This window comes from Aedes aegypti, chromosome 3, assembly GCF_002204515.2.
Source record: "Aedes aegypti strain LVP_AGWG chromosome 3, AaegL5.0 Primary Assembly, whole genome shotgun sequence".
In the NCBI taxonomy this organism is placed as follows: Eukaryota; Metazoa; Arthropoda; class Insecta; order Diptera; family Culicidae; genus Aedes; species Aedes aegypti.
Genome location: NC_035109.1, coordinates 315,794,059 through 315,807,875, shown reverse-complemented (window position 1 = coordinate 315,807,875; position 13,817 = coordinate 315,794,059). Strand labels below are relative to the sequence as shown.

At 37.5% G+C, this 13,817-nt stretch overlaps 1 protein-coding gene across 10 annotated transcripts in view; it reads right to left on the bottom strand.

The window, feature by feature from the left end:
- Nucleotides 1-7,755, bottom strand: part of LOC5567349 (OTU domain-containing protein 7B) — a 96,491-nt gene extending 88,736 nt beyond the window's left edge. For 4 of the 10 annotated variants that reach the window (XM_021852488.1, XM_021852496.1, XM_021852494.1 and 1 more), the window contains exons 1-2: nt 7,571-7,755; nt 296-569 (exon numbers count right to left, since the gene is read on the bottom strand). The gene's annotated coding sequence lies outside the window, so the exon portion shown is untranslated. Of the gene's footprint in view, nt 1-295; nt 570-655; nt 796-829; nt 849-869; nt 1,039-7,570 lie in introns of those variants that run through there. The other 6 variants (XM_021852490.1, XM_021852491.1, XM_021852492.1 and 3 more) reach the window with 6 other exon arrangements.
- Between the last annotated feature and the right edge of the window lie 6,062 nt (nt 7,756-13,817).

Below are 13,817 nucleotides of genomic sequence, written 5' to 3'. Positions count from 1 at the left end.
AAAACGCCAAAAGTCCACCCCGCTCAAACCCCGAACGAGAGCCAGCAACAGTTTTAATCATTTTCCCTCATCTGTCTGTGCCGGACTGTAGCCAGAAACGGCAAGTCAAGTACCTACATTGGACAGGAAAAATCGAATGTTCCCAAAATGCTATATTTTCCCTGCCTCCCGTCTCGCGGTGGTTATTAGTAGATAAATGCACATATAGATAGTTAGACATGATTCGAACGGGTGGGATATGTTACGATACACAGGTATTTATATACATATAGATAGGTATTCAAGTTACACTCACACTTTTTCGCTGCGCTGGTTGATGACCGCAACCGAGAGTTCTAGCACCCAATCGCTGCTGATTCTGATGGTTGACGCGATGTTCCGACTTCGATCCGATGTCGTCGTCGTCTCTTTGTTGTGTTGTTCCCTTGAAACTTCTTCCTTTTTTAGCCACTGACTGACTTCTGACTGAGAGGTTCTCACTTTACTTTTTTGTTTTGCAATTCCTCTTCTGATCACTTGGTGGAAATAATCATCACTTATTTTGCACCGCAAATACTTTTAGTAGCTCCCTGAAAGAAAACAATAGCCAAATAAGGTACTGACACTGACTTCGCGGATTCTTCAGGGCCACTTCCTGCAGGCCCAATTTACGCACACACACAAGCACACTTCCGGATGTTCTTTTCACGTCACTCCGATTCGCCTCCCGCCGTCGAGAATCGAATTTTCATCTCGCAAATTATTCACAAAATTGCACACGTTTCGCACGACCTGACAGCTAGAGCAGCACTGAACAACAACTCATGAGGGCAAAAACGCAATTTTCCACCATTTCCCGGCGCGAGGAAAACTCCTGAAAATTCTACTACCACTGCTGTTGGTGCTGCTTCTGCTACGACTGCCGCACTGCAACTTGCCCAGAGATGACGATTTTCCGCCACTATTTTTACATCACAAGCTGCCCGCACCAGCTGCACCCCCCCTCCTGAATGTCATCCGTCGCTTTTCCGACGGAACGAAACAGAGAATCGGGAAAATTCTAGCGTAATATCTGGTAGGGGACTAAGGATTCTGAAAGTCATTCATAAAGATTGAAGTAAACTGAATTGTTTCCGTGGAATAAATTTCTAAATATGAAACATTTTTTGAATAGGAGATAACGTAGGTAACCCCTAGGTAACATTAATATGCTTTAGATATTTACAAAAATAATCAAAAAGGCTAATATTGCAGATTTGATTTTTTTTATTGTGTTTCAAGTACATTTTAATTTTAGAATCATGTATATTGTGCGTTTTCTAAATTTGTAAAGCATGTTTAAAAAAATTGGCATTGATTTTCCAATACTGCTGATTTATGGTAACATGGATCACCCATGTAAAATAAATTCGGTTCGGAGGGCCTATTTTCTCGAAATCTATAAACATTTTATTCTAAACAATTTTCCGCAATAGGGTAAATCGCCAAATGTTGAACAGTTAAGATAGACGTTTTTATGTTATTTGATTTTAATGGAAATTCTGATAGAAAGGTTGCTAAAAAAAGCATTCAACACCGATTGTTTGACATTATTCCTGTTACATTTTTGGCACTGTAATGTCCATTTTGAAATTAAAAAATATATATTTTTGAAAAGATAGTTCTATTGACTGTTTAACGATGAACTTGCGACGATCGAAGCGCCACCATATTTCATATAACGGAGGTTATTAGAACTAACTTGGAGGTGATGATTTGAAGGTTATTTGGCAATTTGGAGGTTAAAATCACCTCCAAACACTAGCGATTTTGCGGTGGGATGTTGACGTTTGATCACGAATACCCAGTAGTTGAACACATACATAACCCATCTTATCCTAATGTTGAACGATTGTCGCTAAATGTTGACCGCTTTACTCCCGCGTTCATTCAACTTGCATGTTCGCCCTCCTCGTTGGTTGTGAGGACAGGGTAAGGTCCGCAAAGCACTTTCCCTGAATACTCTGGGCTGAGACGGAAGTGAATCGTCCCTTTCGGCACTCCATAGACTTTAGCGGCTTCTCCTAATGTAGAATACCTTCGACATTACAGCATCAATCGCGAGATTGAGGTTATACTCCGGAAAAATCGGCAGCCGAAGCGTAATTTCAATCATGATGTAAACAATCAAACGGTGATGGCTTTTAAAGCTATAAACAATACTATATTGTGTAATGCAATATTCCATTTCGATATAGGTGTTTGCTACGAAAATAAAAAATCTGGCGATACTGTTGATGAAACCAAGTCTGTCATGTTATGCTAGTGTTCAACAAATGGAAAATGTACGTGAAACGAAAGTGCAATTGAAAATGTGTTTATGTAATTAATAGGTACGAGTAAATTGTACGGATGTTTAGAAAATAACTAAAGTAGACTTTTACTGATATCGTGAATAAATGCTTAACCCAATATATGTAGTATGTTTTACCATACAGCTTATTTCATAGCAACCCCAGCTTAAGTTTTTTTTTTCTAAAAGAACTGAAATTTTCGTTTCACCTACCGATAAAAATTTTCAATAAATATTTCGTTTAAGAAATTAATGTGCTAATGAAATTTATTGTGTCCAATAGTACAGCTAACTTACAAAATAATCTGTATAATTTATTGAAACTGTTTGAAAATGGTTCAATTTTCTGTTTTAACACGTTTTCTACAGATCGTTCAACATTTGGGTAGCGTTCAACTAGCGAATTACTTTGTTTATACGGAAGACAAAATCAGAGCGGGAAATTTATCAGATGGCATAAAGAATTCTCGAAAACGTATTCAAAAAGACTCAAGTCAAAAAAGTATACAAACTTACTTTATCGATTCTACGTGTTTCGCAGACGAAATTCTACACATTTCGCTCTAAACCAACTCGATTTTTCATTTTTAGAACGTTAAATTTCCGGATTTACAAAACGACGAAAGTAAGATTTTCAACTTTCGCAACCTAACCACTACTTTCGCCGCTCCGCTGTATGGAGAGACAAAGTGACTTAACCACGAATCAAAACAAAACACTACTTGAGTCGTTTTTACACTGGTACAAAAACGTCGAAAGTACCGTAATCCGGGGTAACATTGATCATTTTTTTGAATATTTCTTGTATATTTCGTTTGAAAACGCAAATGTGTCAAATTTTATATTTTTAAAACAAGTACTGTTACCCATAGCTCGTGACTATATATTGTATATTGTTTTTTGAAATATTTAAGGATGTTTAAAAAAGTATTTTAAGCGATTTTTTGATTTAGCTGATATGGGGTAACATTGATCATCTATGTAAACAACGTTCGGTAATATTGAAAATGTCGTTACTTACTTAAATCATGACCCCCGAAGCCGAATATGAAGGCCAAACGCCTACAAGTCATATACTTTTTGAGTTATTTTAAAATTAAAAACACCTCGAACCACGGAATACGCCTAAATGTAGGCAATTTCCTAAGGGAATTCTATGTTTTTAACAGTAACTCGTTAATGTTGCCTAATTGAGCATACTCATGAAAGTTTTGACAACGGAATCGTTTTCGGCGATGCCATTTTTAGTAAGAATCGCATTTTTCTTGCTCATATCGTTTGCTCATAACGTATGTGAGACATGAATCTTCGGTAGTGTCATCCTTACCCATTGAAATCATTGTTTAGAAAAGTTAACAAATTTACGCGTAAGGTAAAAGCAATTTTCGCAAAAATGTTCATTTTCATTAGCTCATGAATATAAGAAAAAGAAGCACCATTCATGATTTGGAAATGTTCCATCTAATCATTTTGTAATTAAATTTTTGTGGGAAACAACAGGAACTCCCTAGTTTTTGAACGCGAGCTTATTGTATGCAAAATTTAAGCAATGCACACGGCGAAAAAATGTTAATTCATTTAAAAACAGTTTTAGAAGACAGGTTCATTCTTATGAATTAATTTTCTTAAAACTATATGGAAGTTACTTACGTCGATTTGAAAAAGTAATCGAGAATTATATTTTTGGATCAGTTTGTTTGTATTAACTCAAAATAATAATGAACAGAGATCCTTGGACTGGCTTGAAATATTCTTAATAACTTTGCTTATGTTTCATTTTCAGAGTTTGGAAATTGAAATAAATAAAAGCTTGAGCTTGGAAATTGAAATAAATAAAAACGAAAGCATAAATGAAATTACTCTTCTTTTAAGCCTTAGAATCCTTTAATTTTCAAATGGTCACAATTTGAAGACCGCTGGATCAATTGGCTTGAAACAAACTCTTAAGTTAATGCGACTAGTTGGTCTTACAATCCTTGTGTGGGATATCCCCCCAGACTCCTCTCCCTTTTCTGGGTAATAAAAAAAGCGTGGAGACGAGAGCATTTTTTTAGATTCCAATTGTTTATCCTCAATATTATTGAAACAAAACTCTCAGTTTAGAATAGGTTTTGAACAAAATGTTTTTGCCTTTTGAGGACGTGGCCATAATGAAACCGGTACCGGATTATAGTTCCATAGGGTCGAGTTTAATGTTACTTAGAAACCATGTCCTACGACACATCAATTCACATCTACGCAATAAAATATGCATGTTCATTTGAGCGACAAATAACACATTAAACTTTCAATGACTTCAATTGAAACCATTCCGGATGTTCCAAATGTTCCGGATTATGGATCCGTGGTGTTATGTTTGATATAATTTAGAAACCATATAAACATATCAATTCACATCTAAGCCATGAAATATGTTCATTGGAATGCCAAATAATACTTTACACTTTCAATGACCACATTGGACCAGGTCATTAGCGTAGCTAGGGGGGTGCGGTGGAAGCGATTCGCACCGGGCCCGGGCTCCAAGGGATTCCGAAATCCTGTTGAAAACTTCTCATAGCAAAAGATATTCTGTTTTAGCAAATAAAAATGTACACAGGATCAGGTTTGAAGGGGACCTGGATTGGTAATATGTAGGGGCCCTTATTTTCAACAAATAACAGAGGATAGTGTTTTTGGATTCAAATACACATTATTCGGTTAATCATCGAATATCTGGGCGCTTTTTATTACTTGAGCCTGAGGAAGTCATGAACTGGTTTGGAAACATTTAATTGGAAACATTAAGATGTAAACCATATTCTGAAGCAAGCCGATCAGCAAGCTTTTGAAAATTAATGTTTGTACTCAATATTTTAACATTCTTGAAAAATAGCAAAGCATTTTTCGATAACGTGAACAAAGGACTCTAAAGTTGTGGTTACACAAAACAGTACCTTCTGAAGTCACTTTTTTCATTTTTCGCATTGAGATGAATCCTAATGCATTCTTGAAATTAAACGGACAAATTGATGTGAAGTTTTGCGAAAAAGTTACACGTCTTCTCGGTGAGAATCGAACTCACGACTCCCTGATCTCTAGTTAGGGCGCGTTACCCCTACGCCACGAGAGGACTCATGGACGCAGAAGTTAACCTGAATTCGATTTCAGCTCAATAACCACGTGGTCCTTATTCGCAAAGTGCACCTCTTTCGGAAGAATTAGATGCCCATCCAAACACAACGAGACTAATTGCCTTGAGAGACCTGAAGATGCATGAAAAATGGGACCAAAAAGAGATTGAATGTTTCAATAAGGATTCTTCAAAGGATTTCAATGAGGATTCTATCAAAGCGTGTTTCCAAAAGTTTCTGTGGGATTTGATGATTCTTTTCTGAAATTTCATCAGAATGTAATTCAGGTATTTGCATAAAGCTTTCTGTAACTTTCAATTAGTAGATTTCTTCAGGAGTACATTGCGCGTTTCCTCCAGACTCCATAGAAAAATTCAAAAAGATTTTTTTCCAACCATACCTACTCTCAGATTTTTTTTTTTAATGATAGGGTATCATTTCATCATTTCAAAATTTCCAAAAGAAGTCCTCATTTTTTTCCGAGGAGATGCTAAGAAAATTCTTCAGTAAATTAATAGAATAAATTCCAGAATGAAAAATCTGGCGAAAATTCTAAACGAAATCCTAAAGATATCACCGATGAAATACACGATAAATTCCTTAACGAGAGAAGTCTTTCAAAAATTTTCAGATCCCTTTTGAACTCTTGAGAAAGTCTTGGATGAATTTCCAAAAATACAATAGATATTGCAAAATTTACTAAACTACAGGAATAATTGATGTAGCATTTTGTGGTTTTAATGTACATTATTAGACAAAACATTTGCAACTTTTTCGATTTTCCATACAAAATGGTCAAATTTAGAGGCTTAGATCTGAGTCATTTTGAAATTTGGACAGTGCTTCAGAAATAACTTGAATTTTAACATATATTTCTGAGTGATTTTTCCAAACACGAGTATAAAAGCAATAACGGTTTAACTAAAGTCGATTTTTTGAAGATTTTTTTTATAATAGACATAACTAAAAAAAGAAGGAATTGCTTTATGGTATTTTCAGCAAAGTTGTAGATTTTGACAAAATGAACAAGTTTGCAGAAAACAGTTTTTGTGTAGGGCTCTCAGATTTTCAGATAAAATGTTTTGAATCTTTCGTACAAAATTACACTTTAGTAAAATCATTATTACTTTTTAACTCGTGATTGGAAAACATATTCAAAAATATATGTTAAAATTCAAGTTATGTCTGATGTTCTGTGAAAATTTAATTCAATTTTGTTTGAGATCTAGGTTACCAAAGTTGATCATTTTGTATGGAAAATCGAAAAAGTTTGATAATGTTTTTTTCCAATACTGAAGGTATTCAAAAATAATTCAAGACATCTTCTAAAGAGCTCCAAATATCTGGAGAAATGTCTGAGGAATCCATAGTTGAATTTATTGTTTAATTTCTACAAAAAAAAATCTTATAGTTTTTTGCGGAAAAATCTCTGTAAGAATTGTGGATAATATATGGAGTAGTTTGGGTCTTTCTTAGCCGAGTGGTTAGAGTCCGGCTACAAACCAAAGCCAAGCTGAATGTGTCTGGGTTCGATTCCCTGTCGATCCACAATCTTTTCGTAATGGAAATTTTCTGGACTTCCCTGGGCATAGAGTATCTTCGTACCTGCCACACGATATACGAATGCAAAAATGGAAACTTTGGCAAAGAAAGCTCTCAGTTAATAACTGTGGAAGTGCTCATCGAACACTAAGCTGTGAAACAGGCTCTAGCCCAGTGAGGACGTAATGCCAAGAAGAAGAAGAGATACAAAATTTTTATATACCGGAATTTGAAACAATGGCTCCATTTAGTTTCTGAAACCCTTTCCAAAACGCACGCCAGAAACTACGAAGCGGAAAATGCAATTCTAAACCCAAAACGGAAGGCTGCGACAGCGACAAAGACGACAACGGGCAACGGGGAATCGTGTGAAGGTCGTTTGCCATCATCATAACGAAGCGACAAACACACAGCGACTTTTCTTCGTCTCCGTTTTTTTTCACCCCCAGCAAAATGTTACGCGAATTAATGGACGAAAATCCACTTTTCTTCACACTTTTGGGACCGCTTTTCCCGTAAAAAAAATAATACGATGCGTACGCCACAATTATTTTCACATCAACCCTTGCAGTGGTGCGCTCATCAAAAATAACACTTTTCTCACTTTCTTTCGCGAAGGTATTTTCCTTCCTGATGCACAAAATTTTGCAACTCCTCCGCACTTTTCCACGGCGACGATGGAACACTAAATTTTGATGGTGATGCACTTTTTTATTCGATTTTGCGACTTGCGACTTCCTGACTTGACTGATGAATGAACGGAACTAAACTGAACGAACGGGAATCGACCAACACCTGCGATGGAACAAACTGCGACTGATGAGAAGAAAATCGACGCAAAAGCAGAAGACGCAAACAAAACCAACAACTCCGACAACTTTTTTCTCTTGTTTTGCTCGGTGCCTGAATTCGACTCTGCGGTGCATACAAGAAGATTGTTATTAAGGTGAAATGGGACTCCGCTTGAAGTTCAACTCACATTCTCAGTAGTAAATAACTGAGAGAGACTCGCGAAGAGGAAAAATATCAACGTCATATTCAGCCCAGATTCCCCTCTCACGAAACGTCAAATGCAGCCCACCGTTTTCGTGGCTGAAAAAGTGAAAAGTATTGTGTTCAAAGTAAACTGTTATTAAAAACCTCAGTCAGCGAAGCAGTTTTTTCCAAAGTTGCTGATAAATCTAAGCAGAAGATTAATTATTTCTAATGTCTGCTACGTTTGCTGGCATGAAATTTCACTCAAACGGCTATTTATGATTCGATGTGATGCAAACCCAATCATTGTTTGCTGAGAGGTTCATGTGAGAGTTTGAACGGCTTGCGCATAATTGGTATAAACACAAAATGGAATAAGAAAAAAAACTCAGCAATCACAGAAAAAGAAGACCGTCTTCGCGAGTCTCGTCTCAGGTAAATAAAAGTTAAATAATATTGAAATCAGGCCACATATATTTTTTAAATTGTTTTTTTTCTCGATCTCCGACTGTCGCGACAAATATTTGAATACAGTGGGGATTCACTGGTTTGAACACGACTGCCTTTTCCATCTAGCTAATCCGACCGAAGGGGGCGACACACACGCTTAAATAAAAAAATACTGAAATGCTTAAAACTCATACTAAAATCATATTCGGTCCATTCACCCCATGAGAATCTCATGATGAGATGCATCTTCTTCTTCTTTCTGGCATTACGTCCCCACTGGGACAAAGCCTGCTTATCAGCTTAGTGTTCTTATGAGCACTTCCACAGTTATTAACTGAGAGCTTACTATGCCAATGACCATTTTTGCATGCGTATATCGTGTGGCAGGTACGAAGATACTCTATGCCCTGGGAAGTCGAGAAAATTTCCAACCCGAAAAGATCCTCGACTGGTGGGATTCGAACCCACAACCCTCAGCTTGGTCTTGCTGAATAGCTGCGCGTTTACCGCTACGGTTATCTGGGCCATATCTTTCCTTTATTCTTTCAAAGTATAAACGATATTTAAGAATGGTAATGCATAATGGGGCAATATAATTTAGTTGCCGCTATTTTTGTTTACATTTAAAACCGAAAGCCAGGAATATGAAAATCACATCAAGTAAAAATAAGATTGATAAAAAAAAACACATTTATTTCGTTAAATAACAGTACACTATCGCTTTTTGAGTCCAACGACAATGCAGTGTTCCGACGTTACATATATTGAACCCACAGTTGCATGTGTGTATCCTAGGTGTAATCGGAACGGAATCCTTGACTGAGTCCCGGTGAGTATTAAATACCTTCCGGCTCGCTTCATCTGGATTCGCCAATTAGTTTAATTTGCCAGTCAAGGATGATTTGCAGAGTAGAAGATAAAATCCGCTAACATCCTCGGGAGCGTCTGCTTCGTCTGGCTTGGGGATCACATCCGGAAGCCTGAAATTAATCCAATGCTTCCTACATGGTCTCTTATTATTTACTGTAGTTATTCTTACTTACTTGTAGGATCCTGGAGTATGTAGAATCATCGATGTATCGTATTGTTTTCGACACGAGCAGCAAGAGTTGAAACTGTAAAAGAAAATGGCCAAGTCCCATGTGTTGCTTATAATAGTCGCAAATAATGATTTTCTAAAATTCATGGCGAAGTATAAAACATATGTGGATGGTGCATATTTCATATGCTGGGCAATGCATAAAAATAAAAAATGTAACTACTGTAATAATTAACACCCTAATTAGTATTTTCGAAGTTCTCCGTGCATATTTTAGATTATTGAGATTAAATACTTTGAACAATCTTTGCGATGACCATTCATCGTCTTGCAGTGAACTAATGTGTTCCATCTGTGGTATCCTATAATAAATCTTTATCCATCTTTATAAATCTAGCTCATCTTTGCCCATCTTCTAAGAGTGGTTTAGCGGATTGACTCAGTTTTCGTCGATCAACAACAAAGAGGGAGCAGGAAGCTGCATCGTCGGTGGAAGGTTCCTGAACATCAGACGAAATCCAATTCCAGCAGGTTCTGGAACATCATATAAATGTTCTCCTGCGTTTGCTAGTTGTCCCGGATTCAGCAGGATGCTTCGGTTCCGTGATGTGACCGGAAAGGATGGATACGGCGAATAATAAGACGGAGGCGTGATACACGAGACTGTCTGAGAAACGGAAAAGCCGTCTATGGGATGCTGGCCAGGTTTCCCGACAGAAGCGGATCCTGCGTGATCAGATCGGTGATTGCCTTCGAGATAAGAAGCATCGTGTTCGGCGCCAGGTCCTAGAGTTGCAGTCAAACCCGACTGAAGATGATCAGAAGAGGCATGTAACTGGAGGAATAGATGATCTGGATCATGTCGGTGATCGAAGTGCTTTGTGAGTGGATATGGATGGAAAATAGTTGGCGTCCGTTGACCAGCTTTTTGATTTCGATAGGGATCAAGACTTGATTGATTTCTAATGGCATTGAATCAGGAAGGGCAGCGGAAAAAGCTCGGAGATCACGAGCAATGTAAATGTTTTTTGATCAAGGAAAAATTGATCTCGCGACAAGGATAGTATCGGCCACTTCCACTTTCAGATATTTATATTTCTTGACCTAATCATTAGAGATAACTTATTCTCTAACCCGCTTTGAGTCAGTGCCAGTGTCTTGGTGCGTGTAGCGAATTAATAAATGGATCATTAAAATAACCAAAAGCATAGATAGTGCCATCGTAGTCTTGTGTGTTTGACAGAACAGCAATGCTGTCACAATGTTAAATCCCATATACAGTGGCGCCTTTGTTTTGATGCGATGAGCACTTGCAAAAACCACCTTCAATGATCCATTGTTCCTGGTTTTTTCCTGTGTATGCCCTTATTCACAACTACGAACTATTTTAATGGTTATTAAAATGGGTTTACAATTAATAATATATTAACAAAACTCTTTTTTTTGCATTCTGGGACCTGGACTTTCCTTAAGGCTCAAACACAATGATAGCGGAATGGCAACGGAATGCGGAACCGGTTCGCCAGCATGAATCACACCATCCTGACTGAGCTGTCAACGAACGAAAGTGAACCATGTCTGAGTCGACAAGCATGCTATAGTTCATGCTGGCGAACCGGTTCCGCTTTCCGTTGCCGTTCCGCAATCATTGCGTTTGGGGCTTTAGACTCAATCGCAATTTAGATTCGGGAGTGCTGATGAGAATTGGCCTGTCACATCTACGGATGATATTGTTGCACCGCCACCGAACCGGATCGCGCCAGTGAGAATCGCGACGCGCCTCAACTCGCTGCATTTTGAAATCAGTAATTTAAGGTGGCGCTGCATTCTCATGATTTTTATGAACACAGCGCACTATTCACATATTAGCTGCGATGCACTGGGCCAATAAATGTTGGTCTTGATTTCTACCGGATACATAATATTGTGTTGGCAGTGCTGTTGAATATATTGTCGCACCGCCACCAAACCGGATCGCGCCAGTGAGACTCGCGACGCGCCTCAACTCGCGCGATTTTGAAATCAGTTTTTTAGTGTGGCGCTGCATACTTACGATTTTTATGAACATATTAGCTGCTACGCACGGGGCCCGAGAAAACAAAAATTATAAATAAATGTTGGTCTTGATTTCTACCGGATACATAATATGCTGCTCTTCAAAGAGTATAATGGTGATTAAGGGAATTGTACATAATAACAATAGGGTAACGTATATAACTTGGACATGCATATAAATTGGACAGGCTGGTCGTTCTATGCTCATTTACAATGAGATGATGAGGAATTTATGTATGGAATATCATGTATTGCATTATTAATACACTATGCTTCTTATTAATGATGGGCATTTTCATAACAATCACAAATTGGCTTCAAACATATCAAAATTGTAAATTGTATCAACAAAACATCTGTGAAACCTACGAGTGCAAGAGGATCAAAATGATAAAATATGTCTAAAATTGAAGCTATGTTCATCTAAAATCTTAACATGAGTATATAAGGAATAAATCCGATGGTGTCCAAAATAGATTACGGTTTTTGTTCAGTTGATATAACTTGGCCATCTGATGAAACGCACTGGAATGTGGCATGCATGCATACTTTCAGGCGTATTTCGTGGATTTGATGATATTTGCTTGCATTAAATGAAATTATTGATTATCACTAATATACACATCCAATAAGCGAAAAAACGCAATAGTTACATGTAAACTCTTAAAACATTATGATGTGACCGTCTTTTTAAGAAACCATTGAATAGATATTGAGAAAACGCCCCTGTCCAAATTATATTCAGATGTCCAAAGTATAACAGACAGGCCGCTAAAAACGCTATTTTGACAGCTAATGCTACAGTCTGTAAGCTCTTTCTCCCCAGAAACTCAAAGTACAATGAGGCATTAAGAATATAAGTATCATAACGTAATAAAATATTAGTATCTAAGGCAGTTGATCGATCGTCGTTTCCGGACATATCCTTAACCTGTCCAAAATACATAATTTACCCTATACAGTATTCCTTAAAAAAGCCGGAATCCAGTATCGTAATCATAGTCGACGGATTTGTTTCAGTAAAGTGCTTTCTCGCATGTGATAAACATTAATTTATTTTCCAAACTAGTGGTCCCAGCAAACTTTGTCTTGCCATCAAGTAGGCTGTTGAAATACGATATGAATACTTCCACACGAAGTGATAGATTTGTTTTCTCTCGTTTTTAAACTATTCAGGCGACTAATCCTAAACGTTTTCCTCACACAAACACTTCAGAACCCTTGATGAATGCAACAGTATCAAAAATGACCATTTTTGGAATTATGAAATTTGTGAACAAACCCTTAAAGCACAGAGAAGAGACACGGAGGCTCGAACAAAATAGGCCAGGGGAAGTGGTTCACCTAGAGCGAATTTATAGTAGAGAAAAAGTAGATTTTGTGTGGAAATTGACAGGAAAATGATTGACAAGTTCATCCACTTCTCCAGGTCTATTCTATCAAAATCATGTGTAAAGGTTAAAGTCAAAAATCAGCGCTGCCAACGCAGATAGCACGACATACAAACTCATTTTGACCACACGATGTCAACATATTGCTGTTTGCGTTTGACGTGCAAATCTTGTTCAAATGCGTTCCAAATGCGGTAACACAAACTAATCAAAGGACACTCAGCTAACCCACTTTCAAGTTTAAGATCAAAAGTTAAAAAAAAACATGATTTGAAGTTCGTAGCCAATAAGCCATTTTACGAGACGGAACAGCTGATCGCCGCAACGCCGACAATTGACAGGAGACCTGGGATTAAATCCAGCGTGATTTTTAACAACGCCTCATCTTACCAAACGGGGACATTGAGAAAATAACAAAAAGGAGATACAAAAATGTTCGTTACTGCAACATTACACCTAGTTGTTGTATCAGCTACCTCTTTGTTACCCATATTGCACATACAAATATGGGACATGAGACCAGAAATATTTTGATAATTTTTCTTCATTTAAGTTTTCGCCTGTATGAAGAGCTACACTAGAAATGCACACAGTCATCAACCATCATCATCGCGAAAACTGACAACGATGATTGAAAAATCCCAGGTCTCCTGTCATTTCATCTGCTTCGTGAAATGGCTCATACTCTTTATTGAGTAATTCGCCTTTACTCTTTAAATGAGTTAAACCACTTTTCGTGGAAATGGGTACCAGATACCCATTTAATGGGTACTTCCAAGTTAGCGTGAGCTAAAACAGTTATTCTTACCATAGAACTTTTCCCGTGTTTCAGTTTCTCACTTTTACACGGGAAAAAATTCTGTGGTAAGAGTAACTATTTTAGCTGATTACGCCCATTCTTAAAACAACCAATGGAAATACTACGTTTACGGTACACCCCA